Genomic DNA, 11,298 nt, shown 5'->3' with positions numbered 1-11,298 from the left:
AAGAAAACAATTATATTCATAATAACCTTTAAAAAAAAAAAAAAACCCTAGAGAATTAATCTAACCAAAGAGGTGAGAGATCTCTGCAACAAAATTACAGACCTAGAGCCAAAAGCAGTGGTACATGCCTATAATCCCAAAAACTCAGAAAGCTGAGGCAGAAGGATTACAAGTTCAAAGCCAGCCTCAGCAACTTAGCAAGGCCCTAAGCAACTCAGTGAGATTCTGTCTCAAAAGAAAAAAAGAAAAAAAGAAAAGAAATTACAGAACTAGAAAATGAAATAGAAATAGAAAGCTCAACAGCCTCAAGTTCTGAGAAAACAAGTTCCAGTAGGTCTTTGACATGGCATTTTAATCTTATTGAAATTGTAAATTATCCCCCCCACCAGTGTGTTTCACTTAAGCACTTAGGGGTAGTCATGTGTGCAGTAGGGATTTAGGAATCTGACATAATCCAACTGTCAGTTAAGAGCTAGGAGTGGTACTTGGGCAGGATTCTCACCTGCCCCTTAACACTAATAAAAGCTGAGACAAAGAAGTAAGTTGTCAATCTCCCACCTGAGATGATTCACCATCTCCCTTGAGGGTGGTTTTCTCCACTTCTTTCTCTTCTAATAAATTTTGCTATCCTTTTACAATGCCTCATGTCTTGCTTGAAATCTCTTGCAAGAACACAATGCAACCTCCAATAACAATATGTAGGAGAAGGAAACTAGATCCCTACTTCTCACCCTGCACAAAAAGTCAACTCAAATGGGTTAAAGGCCTGTAAATAAGATTAGAAACTTTGTAGTTGCTAAAAGAAAACACAGAGGAAACACTCCAACATATAGGTGCAGGCAACAATTTCCTCAATACGACTCCTATAAACCAGGAAATAATACCAAAAATCAATAAATAGGATAGAATCAAATTTAAAAGCTTCTTCACAAAAAAAGGAAACAACAGTGTGAAGAAAGAACCTATAGAAGAGGATAAAATCTTTGCCAAGTACTCTTCTAACAGGATTAATATTCAGAATATGTAAAGAACTCAAAAATACAAACATACACACACACAAATAACACAATCAGTAAATGGGCAAATGAAGTAAACAGACACTTCTCAAGACAAATACAAAGGGCAACAAGTATATGAAAATTTGTTCAACATCTTTATCTATCAGGAAAATACAAATCAAAACCACACTGAGGCACCAGGGTTGTAGCACAGTGGTTGAGCGCTTACCTAGCATGTGTGAGTCACTGGGTTTGATCCTCAGCACCACATAAAAATAAATAAATAAATTGGGGGTATTACATCCATCTACAACTAAAATAAATTTTTTTTAAAAAATACTGAGATTTCATCTTACTTCAGAGTGGTAATCATCAAGAATACAAATAACAACAAATGCTCATAAGGATATAGGGAAAAAAAATTCTTATACACTATTGGTGAGAATGTAAATTAGTACAGGAAATCAGCATGAAGATTATTCAAAAGACTAGGGAAGCTGGGCATACCTGCAATCCCAGAGGCTCAGGAGGCTGAGATAGAAGGATGGAGAGTTCAAAGCCAACCTCAGCAATGGGGAGGCACTAAGCAACTCAGTAAGACCCTGTCTCTAAATAAAATACAAAAGAGGGTTGGGGATGTGGCTCCGTGGTTAAGTGGCCCTGAATTCAATACCTGGAAAAAAAAAAGACTAGGAAAGGAACCCCCATATGTTCCAGGTCTACCACTGCTCAGTATTTACTCAAAAAGAACTAAAGTTAGCATACTAGAGAGATACATGCATACCCATGTTTATAGCAGCACAATACACAGTAGCCAAGTTATGAAACCAGCCTAGGTGTCCATCAACGGATGAATGAATAAAGAAAATGTGGTATATATACACAATGGAGTTTTACCCAGCCATAAAGAAAAATGAAATTATGTCACTTGCAGGAAAAAGGATGGAACTGGAGAGCATCATGTTAAGCAAAATAAGTCAGACTCATAAAATCAAGGGTTGAATGTTTTCTCTCATGTGGGAGCTAGAGAGGAAAAAGGGGGAAAGGAGACCTCAGAAAATATAAGGGAGACCAATAGGGTAGAGGAAAGGAATTAGGGGGAAGGAGAAAGAGAGGGCAAGGGGAGGTGTGGGGCAATGAAATTGATCGAATTATGTTGTATGCATGTACAAATATGCCACGATGAAACCGCTGTTATGTATAATTATTATGCACCAATAAATTTTTTTAAAAATACATGAGCCAAAAAACTGAATTTAAAGAAGCAATTCAACAATAACGATCAGAGATTATAATATCCCGGTCTCTACAGCTGATAGAATAAATGTAAATTCACCAAGTATAGAGAAGACTCAGACAATACTATCTACAAACTTTAGCTAACTGACATATAGCAGGCTCTACCCAATGACTGCAGAATATGCATTCTTTTCAAGCATATATAAAATAATTCTCCAGGGTCTATCTTATGCTAGGCCATAAACCAAGGTTCAATAAACTTCAAATGAATGAAATCATAGAGTGCTTTCTGATCACCGTACATTTACATAAGAAATCCCCAAATATTTGAAAATTAAACAACAGACTTCTAAATAACCTATGGACCAATAAAATCACAAAATGAATTAGAAAATAATTCAAAGCAAATACAAACAACTTATCAAATTTATGGGACTCAGGATTAAAATAATGCTTAGAGTCAAATTTATAGATTCAAATGCCTGTGTTGGAAAAGAAGCAAAGTCTTAAATCTATAAACTCAGCTTCCAACTTAAGACATTTGAATAAAAAGAACAAACTAAACCTAAATCAAGCAAAAGAAAGCAAATAATAAAGATTATATTAGATATAAATGAAATGGGAAAAATAATATGAAAAAAACTATGAAATCTAAAGTTAGTTCTTTGAAGGAAAAAAAAACACAAAACTTTAGACTGTAGTGAGCTGAATTGTGCCCTCCCCACACACACACCCACAAAAGCCATGTCTGTGTCCTCATCCCCAGAGTTTGGGAATATCATCCACTATGGCAAAAGAGTGAACTTTACAAAGTAAAAGATGTGATTAAGGTAATGAGCTTAAATGAAGGAGTTAATCCTGGATTACACAGGTGGACCAGAATGCCATTGTGTGTATCCTTACAACAGAGAAACAGAGGAAATGTTGAGACAGAAGGGTAAAATAAGGCAGTGTGCTTATGGAGGCAGAGACTAAAGTGATGGTTTTTGAGAAATGAGATATTCCTATTATAAAAATGAATTTTAGTCCCCAGATCATATGTACACACACACACACACACACACACACACACACACACACACACACACACGCATCCATTTCAGACAGATTAGATTCAAGTTTGGAAGGCAGAACAGATGATAACATGAGACCATGTTGTTACAACCCTTTTTAAACAAAACCCAAAAAGGACAAACATAAAGGAAAAGATTTAAAATAGAATATATTATTATATTTATCAAAAGATATCTTTTGTTCATCAAAGGACAACTTTAGGAGAGCGAAAAATAGAAGACATTTGAAACACATATATTTGACAAAGTACTTCTATCCTGAATATATAAAAAGTCATGGTAAATCAATAAGAAAAATCAGCAGTGAGTTTTAAATAATGGGTAAGAGACTCTAAAGAGAAGAAATACAAATAACAAATAAATTTACAGAATACTGTTCAGCATCATTAGTAATTAGAAAAATCCACTTTAAAACCATAATACAATGTCACAAAACACAATCATATCAACTATTTTTTTTATCTCAAAACATACTATAACAAATATGATGAGGATGTAAATTAATCAGAACTCTAACCGCTGGCATCGATACAAATTGGTTCAACCACTTTAAGAAACAATTTATCAGTATCTACTAAATCTGAAGGCACAGATTGACCTAGCATGCCCACTCCAAGTTATATAGTTAACAAAAATACATGTTTACAAGAAATAAAGACACATGCAAGAATGTTTATTGCACATTACTTGTGACAGTAAATAAAAACAGTACAAATGTCTATCAAGAACAAATAGGATAAATTGTGGTGTATTCTGAATGCACTTGTTCTTGAACTTCTACTTGTCGTGAACTGCAGCTATTCACAAGTATGAATTTAAAAAACATAATGTTGAAAGAAAGAAGCCAGACACAATAGGATGCTGGCTGTTTGATTCCTCTGGTAGAAGTTGTATATAAAAATGGAATAGGGTAACAACTGGGAGAGAGCAAAAAGGTGATGGTAAGGTTCTATTACTTTTCCCTATATGATGGTTGCAAGGGTGTTTTATTTGAGAGAAATGTAAATAAGGGTTATAAGAATATAACATAAATACATATGCATATATACATATTTATGTCTATACATAATATACTTGTGTCTGTGTTCTACTTCATAAACAATTTACTGTGGCAAATGTTGTGGGACATTAAATTCTTATTGAAGAATCTCTGCATTAACATTTTGTTGATTGGCATATGTCAAGTGGTTGTCATTTAAGGAGAGACAGATTCAGCAAGATGGTCTGCTGACCTGCTTTCTATGTAGGGGCATATCAATGGAAACCATCAAACATGTCCTGCATGAGCATAATCCAGGTGCCTTCTTTGTAACCAGTGGGACATGAATAACTGTTGTCTTTCCCGTGCTGGAGATGGAGTTGCACTGATTCACCTCTGTGTGCTTATCTTCCTCCCACCTCGATAACCATGGCCATCTATTTTATGGTGATCAGACAACGATGGAGCTGCAGTCTTTGACTCTAGAAAGGACAAACGTTACCGGTTCCTGTGGTGGTTTGAAAGCAGCTTTCCTGACTCCCAATCTTCTGCCACGCTTTAGGGATGCAGTCTGCTCAAGAGATCCAGCCACCCAAGCCATGGGCACATGGATGGCGTTGGAGGCATGGCTCAAAAGGGGCTTGAGCTGAGTGCAGGAGTGCAGGGAGAGAGGGCTGAGGCTGGAACCCTGCACAGAAAAATGCCAGCATTTAAAGAGTGGACAGAACTAGAAGTGCCAGAAAAGGAAGAAGACTCCCAAGGAACAGTCAGAGAAGTAAAAGGACACCATAAAATTAGAAGCCATTCTAACCAGTTCATGTGTTCCTTTCCAGAAAAATTCTGAGCCTAGGATGATGAGCCCAAAAGGAGCCCAGGGGAGCCGAGAGGAGCAGGCCTCAGGTCCGCACCTTGGCATCCAGCAACGGAGGCTGAGACGAGTGACAGGCACACCATCTTTGTTCCTGAGACCAGTTCCAGCATCAGAATGACATTGTCCCCTCCTCCAATGGCTGGGCACAGGAACCCAGTGAGATGATCAAAGGAAGGTGGAAAGTGGCTCCTCCCTCCCTTGACATTCAGGCACAACTATTTCTGTTTGGGGCCTCTCTTCTTCTCTCTGGATTAACCACAAACCCATGTGACAAAAAGAAAACAAAATGAGAGGAAGACATGGTCAGTATTTCAACCTCTCACTTTCAATTCTCGAGTTTCTCAACTCACTCTACTGAACACCCCTTCAAGCCAATGACTGGCCCTCCAGCAACTCACCTCCAGACTCCTTGCGGAAGCATCTCCTTGAACACCCCTCTTGTCCTGATGTTAGCCCCTTATCTCCCACATTACCTGTGACCCCTCCTTCTCTCCATGACCTAACTTCTTATCTGCTCCCTGTTCTCACTGCTCCCAATCAGAGACCTCTGCTTCGAGGTGACCTCTCTGTTCATACCCATCTCCCCAACTCCTTCCCAGCTTGGCCTCCCATCCTCCCCTCACACGCCCTCCCTTCTCTTTTTATTCAAAGACCTCTGCCTATTTGAAGCCATTGTTTATCTTCCTGACCTCCCTCTGGTCATACCTGTGGCACATAATGTCACTTCATTATATTCCAGAGAGACTCTGTAATATTTTTAAATATGGCCAAGTGTGAGCCCAGAGTATCTCCAGGGAAACCAGCAGCCTATCTCCTAAGAAACCTTACAGGGTGACACTCATTAAGAAGTAGTTCCTGGTCCAGGAATTATCTCCTGGATTTGCAGGCTCAGACACCAAATGTACCACCCACCATGAGTAGGCTGTTTCCTGGAAGGACTTACATTAACCAGGCTCCTAAGATCTGCTTGCTTGGAGACAGAACCGGAGAACGATGATGAGTTTCAATGAGGAGCAGAGTGCCTGGATTCAGACACTAATTTCAATACTCGCTGACTATGTGACTGTGAGCCAAGTACAGAGCCTATTTGGACTTTCTTTCTTTGTAAAACGCAAATATTAATAGATAACGAACATCATGTCATTGAGCCTTGGGAGAAAGGATTTGAGTTTTTAACAATATTGAAGTGTTTTTTTGTGTATTTGTATGGATGAATTCTGCCTTTGATAAGATAAATTAAACAGAAACTGCTTTGTAATAAAAAAACAAAGTTGTGCTATTTCTAGAATAGAGATGAGGTTATTTAGAATGCTATTTTAAAAATAAATTAATAATGTAAAAAAATAGATACTAACGTCATCAAAGACTGTTGTGATGATTAATGCAGGTAAAGTGTTTGGAACAAAGACTGGCACCTCATAAGCACTCAACAAAAGTTTACTGTCATTTTTCATTAAATCAGAAGAGTGAGTTTTTAATTTGCAATGACAAATATAAGTGTTTCAAGGAAGTGATACCCATAAACTCTAGCTAGACTTGTTTCTGCATGGTAAACATGAACTGAGATCAAATGAACTTTTTTATAGGATTTGAATAATGAGCAGTACAGCATGATGTTTAAGCACCTGGCTCTGGTACTTATTACCTGTGTAACCTTGGACAACTTACTTAACTTCTCTGAGCCTTAGTTCCCTTGTCCACTAAACAGGGACAATGACAGGATCTTCATCATAGGGCCATTATTAAGATTAATGGAAAGAGCCCACACGGGACTCCTCGCTGTACTTGCATATAAAAACCACTCGATACAAAATAGCTCCTTTCGCTGATACTTAGCCTCAGCACAGTGTTCATTTCACTATAGTCAATGGCCTCTGAACACTCTCAGCCCATCCTCTCTTTTCCTTGTTTTATTTTCTTCAACACCCAGAAGATCTCTTCTGACACTATGCTTGTTATACAAACTCATGAGGAACTTTCAAAGGGCCTGGATCACTATAGAAAAGACTTGCTGGTCTCTAATAAAAAGGTAGGTGCCAATGAGAAGACCTGAGTTTGAGAGTGACCCTATCATATAATCTGTGTTGCCTTGGGCTAAATATTTAACATCATGTAGACTCATCTTCCTTCTTCTGGAGGGATAAAAAGACAACGTGGCTCTGGCTCAGGAGGCTGAGGCAGGAGGATCCCAAGTTCAAGGTCAACCTCAGCAACTTAGCAAGGTCCTAAGGAACATAGTGAGAACCTGTATCAAAATAAAATACAAAAAGGGCTGAGGATGTGGCTCAGTGGTTAAGTGCCCATGGGTTCAATCCCTAGTAGGATAAAAAAAAAAAAAAAAAAAAAAAAAAAAAAAAAAAAAAATATGGAAGTGATCTGGTAAGTTTAAAGTACTATCTAGTGTTAACCACCAACAGCAATAATAATAACAAACTTCTTCCTTAATTTTAAGAAGAAACACACTGTGAAAGGACCACAAAATAGAATTACTTAGATTCTGCATCAGCAATTCAGGGATACTAATGACTTTTCTACAGCACTACCTGAGGTATGAACTAAGAGATGTAAAGCTCCTGGAAGAGAAAGATTCGGTAGAAATGGTAAACAGAATGAAGCTCTGGTGTGGGAGGCAGGGAGGCACTTGCTTCTGGCAGTAGAGAATTATGGAGAGCAACCGAGCACAAAATGAAACAAGAATTTGCTCCTCAAGATATTATCTTGTCCTCATCCCTCCATTACAACTGCCATCTTCCCAACTAAGGACTGAGGACTAAAATCTAAGTCTGGCAAGAATCGCACTCTCTTTACTCACTTATCTACTTGGATCCATTAGAGAGCTCGGACTGGACTTTGTTCCCTGCCTGGAAAAATATTGTATCTGTCAGTTACCTGCAAGATCTGAATACTAAATTTTGAGGAAAACTACTGACTCTAAAACCACTGACTCTGAATGATGCCCCAGAGACTTTGAAATCCAGAACACCTGGGATGAGCAAGCTTTCCTGAGACCTCAGGAGGCCTACTGCTCTGATAGCCATGCATCTTAGGGCATCGAGCTCCATTGTCCTGAGGATACTCGATGCTTGCTGGCAACCCTCCACCACCACTCATCCCCCTGCTAGGATGGAGGTTAAGATACAAAATGCTTCAAGAGGACTGTGTGTTAATGTTCTCAGTCACTTGCAACTTAATAAGTGTCGGATCTTTTTGTGAGCATGCGCTACCTTTTCAAGGAGGAAAAATACACATTGAATCAAAAAGCAATGGACATCAGTCACTTAATAATTTCACTAGGTCAGGCTTCACGCTGCAGCCACTGATTCAATTGATTGAGAAGGATCACGGTACATTACAGAAGTACCTCACTTCAGAGAGAACCTATGATCTCATCTTTAAGAGGAATGACATTGCAGTTTTGACTGTGAGCATCTAGGCAAGAGGAAATGGAATACATCAATTTATTCAAAAATCATACTCAGTGGGAGAAATATCTTCAGAGGAATTTTACTGTTTCATCAAAATAAAAGATAATTATAACCCCTCAGAACACTGAGTAGAGAAAAATAGCATTGGAAAAACCTAGAAAAGTCTGTGTATTTCTTTAATGGAAGCAGAAAAAAATGTTATCTATAACCAAAAAGGTGCAAGTGATGATGAAACACATTCTGAGATACACAAAGTGGGTTCTTGGAACAAGGAGAAAGAAAACACTGCTGTCAAGAGTTGGGTTTTATCAGAGGTGTGGGAAACTGGAAAGTGCCTGTGTCCAGATGGTCACATTGAACAGCGGTTGCCAGCACCTAGGGAGAGTGGCAGCTGGGGGTGGGGAGGATGATCAATGAGTACTAAGTGATAGTTACCTAGCAGGAATGAGTGCTGTTGTACTATCGCACAGTACAGTGACTGTAGATAACAACAAAGTTCTGTATACCTCAAAAGGCTAGAAAAAAGGATTTAGTTTTTTCACTGTAAAGAGGTGATAGATGTTTGAGGAGATCCCTATGTCTACCCAGACTTAAACATTAACATTACTTATTGTATACTTGTATCGAAACATTACATGGCTCCTTATAAATATACATCTTTATGGTTTGATGGATCCGTTAAAGTTTTTTGAATTAAGAAGAAAATTGCAACGTCATTCCTCTTAGAGATAGCAGGAGAGATTCTTTCCTAAGCGAAGTGATATGTCAGCTTGATTTCAGAATGTGGCTTGATTTGAGCGTAGCAGCAAACTTTGCCAAGCACTGGCCAGCCCAGTTCTGGAAGGAATCTTGGTGATAAAAGATCCATAGCATTAGAAAATTCCCTGGAAATGCACCAAAGTTAAGGCCTGAAATTTTACTCACAGGACAGGGAAATGAGGACCTTGAGAACTCCTAGCTTAGGAGGCCACTTCTTGAGAAAACAAATACTATCCAAAGATTTTAGCAGCCTCAGGAGGAACAAAAGTTTCCCAAGTATGTAGCTACCTCAAAAAGGGTTAATTAACAAAGCCCGAAGATTATGTGTGGAAAAGCAGACACATAAGGTGTTTTATGAGACACTCCCATTACCAGCAGAAGTACAGTGAGTCTCTCTTTCTCACTAAATTTTCAGAATCTCTATTAGGACTTCAAAATATACAGAAGAGGGCAAGATGAATTCTGTCAGAGGAAAACTGGCCCAACAGTTATCCATTCATTAGTGGTCATTAAAATGAAATAAAATAAAGTTTCTCAGCTTGCAAAATCAAGTTTTATGTGGATTTGAGATTGTAAGGCCCTGAGTGATATTCACTGTTTGGCATCTGCCATCTTGGACAGAAGTTCCCAAATGTGACCAATAACAAGAGTCAGGGGAGGGAGAGAGAAGAAAGACTCACAGCCACCCCTCAACATTCCTAGGGTGGAGTGCATGTGGCCCAAGGATTTGCACCTTTGTGTTCATACAGCTCCATTCCTCAGAGCCCCAAACTGAAAACTACTAACTCTCAACAACAGGAGAACCAATAACAAACTGGTAGAGTTAAATCACTCACAGCAATATAAAGAACAGATCACCAAGATCTACAAGAACATGGATGAATTTCAAAAACAATCATATTGAACTTGTCAGACTCCAAACAGTGTAAATTGAATGATTCCATTCTTAAGAGGTTCATATACAGGCAAATTGATTTACAGTGACAGGAAACAGAAGAGAGGTAACTTTTACTATAAATGGGTTTGGTTGTCAAGGTACATGAGGGACCTTTCTGGAGGGACAAATATACAAGAATATATATATGAAAAACTTCATCAAATCATATACTTCAGATTGGTGCATTTTCCTGTGTATAAATCTCTTTTATATTTATCTTTACAAGGAAACATTCTTCAATAACATAGGAACCTTCTGTTCTTCAAAAATGTGGTAAATCCTTTCCACTCCACTAAATATTTTGTTTTTTTAAAAAAATGTTTAAGACAAACACACACTAATTCCCCACCTTCCTACTTATAATATTGAATGCTGAGTCAGTTTTAAATAAAATTACACTTTGATAAAATAAGCTATACATTAGTTGAATTCACTATATTACATTATTTGCACTCCTTTAGTTGTGTTAACGTTCTGACAGGCATCTCTATTTTTTTCTAGGCCTTTTAATAAAAATAAGTATGTGTATACCTAAATGCGGACTAATTCTACTCAGGAAAACCATAACCTCTTTTTAACTTGATGTGAACCACTAAATAGATGTCATGTTTTCAATTGCATTTCAGTTTTAGGAATTACTTATACACAAGTTTTTAAAATATGGCTTTTCTAATCATCATTCCTTTAGTGTCCTTGAAGTACTGTTGGTCTTTAACTCTTACTTATTGTTTAAAAAATGTGAACGACCTGAAATCGTAAGTGTGTCATGTAACCACCACTACAGCGGTACCATCTTATAAATACTGCAGTACTGCTGAGGTCTGTGGGGCTCTGGCGTGGCCTCTGCTGTCTCACAGACTTTCCCCTGTGTGCCCCAGTCAACGTCACCACCTCTGGTTTCACTTCTCTCCTCCCACCCCAGGCAGGGTTCCCAAGAGCCCCACACACGTTCCACAACCTTTCCTTCAAGCCTTTCCATCCCCATCTTCTTTCTCTGCTATCCAATCCCAACAAAGC

At 38.3% G+C, this 11,298-nt stretch overlaps 1 long non-coding RNA gene across 1 annotated transcript in view; it reads right to left on the bottom strand.

Moving 5' to 3' along the window:
• Positions 1-3,828: 3,828 nt before the first annotated feature.
• The window catches only part of LOC306643910, a 55,862-nt gene continuing 48,392 nt past the window's right edge, over positions 3,829-11,298 (bottom strand). The window contains exon 4 of the long non-coding RNA XR_013759112.1: positions 3,829-4,977. This is a non-coding gene — a long non-coding RNA (uncharacterized lncRNA). The remainder of the gene's footprint in view (positions 4,978-11,298) is intronic.

The sequence above is a fragment of the Sciurus vulgaris genome, assembly GCF_902686455.1.
Source record: "Sciurus vulgaris genome assembly, chromosome: 14".
Lineage (NCBI taxonomy): Eukaryota > Metazoa > Chordata > Mammalia > Rodentia > Sciuridae > Sciurus > Sciurus vulgaris.
This window is presented reverse-complemented; position numbering and strand designations above follow the sequence as displayed.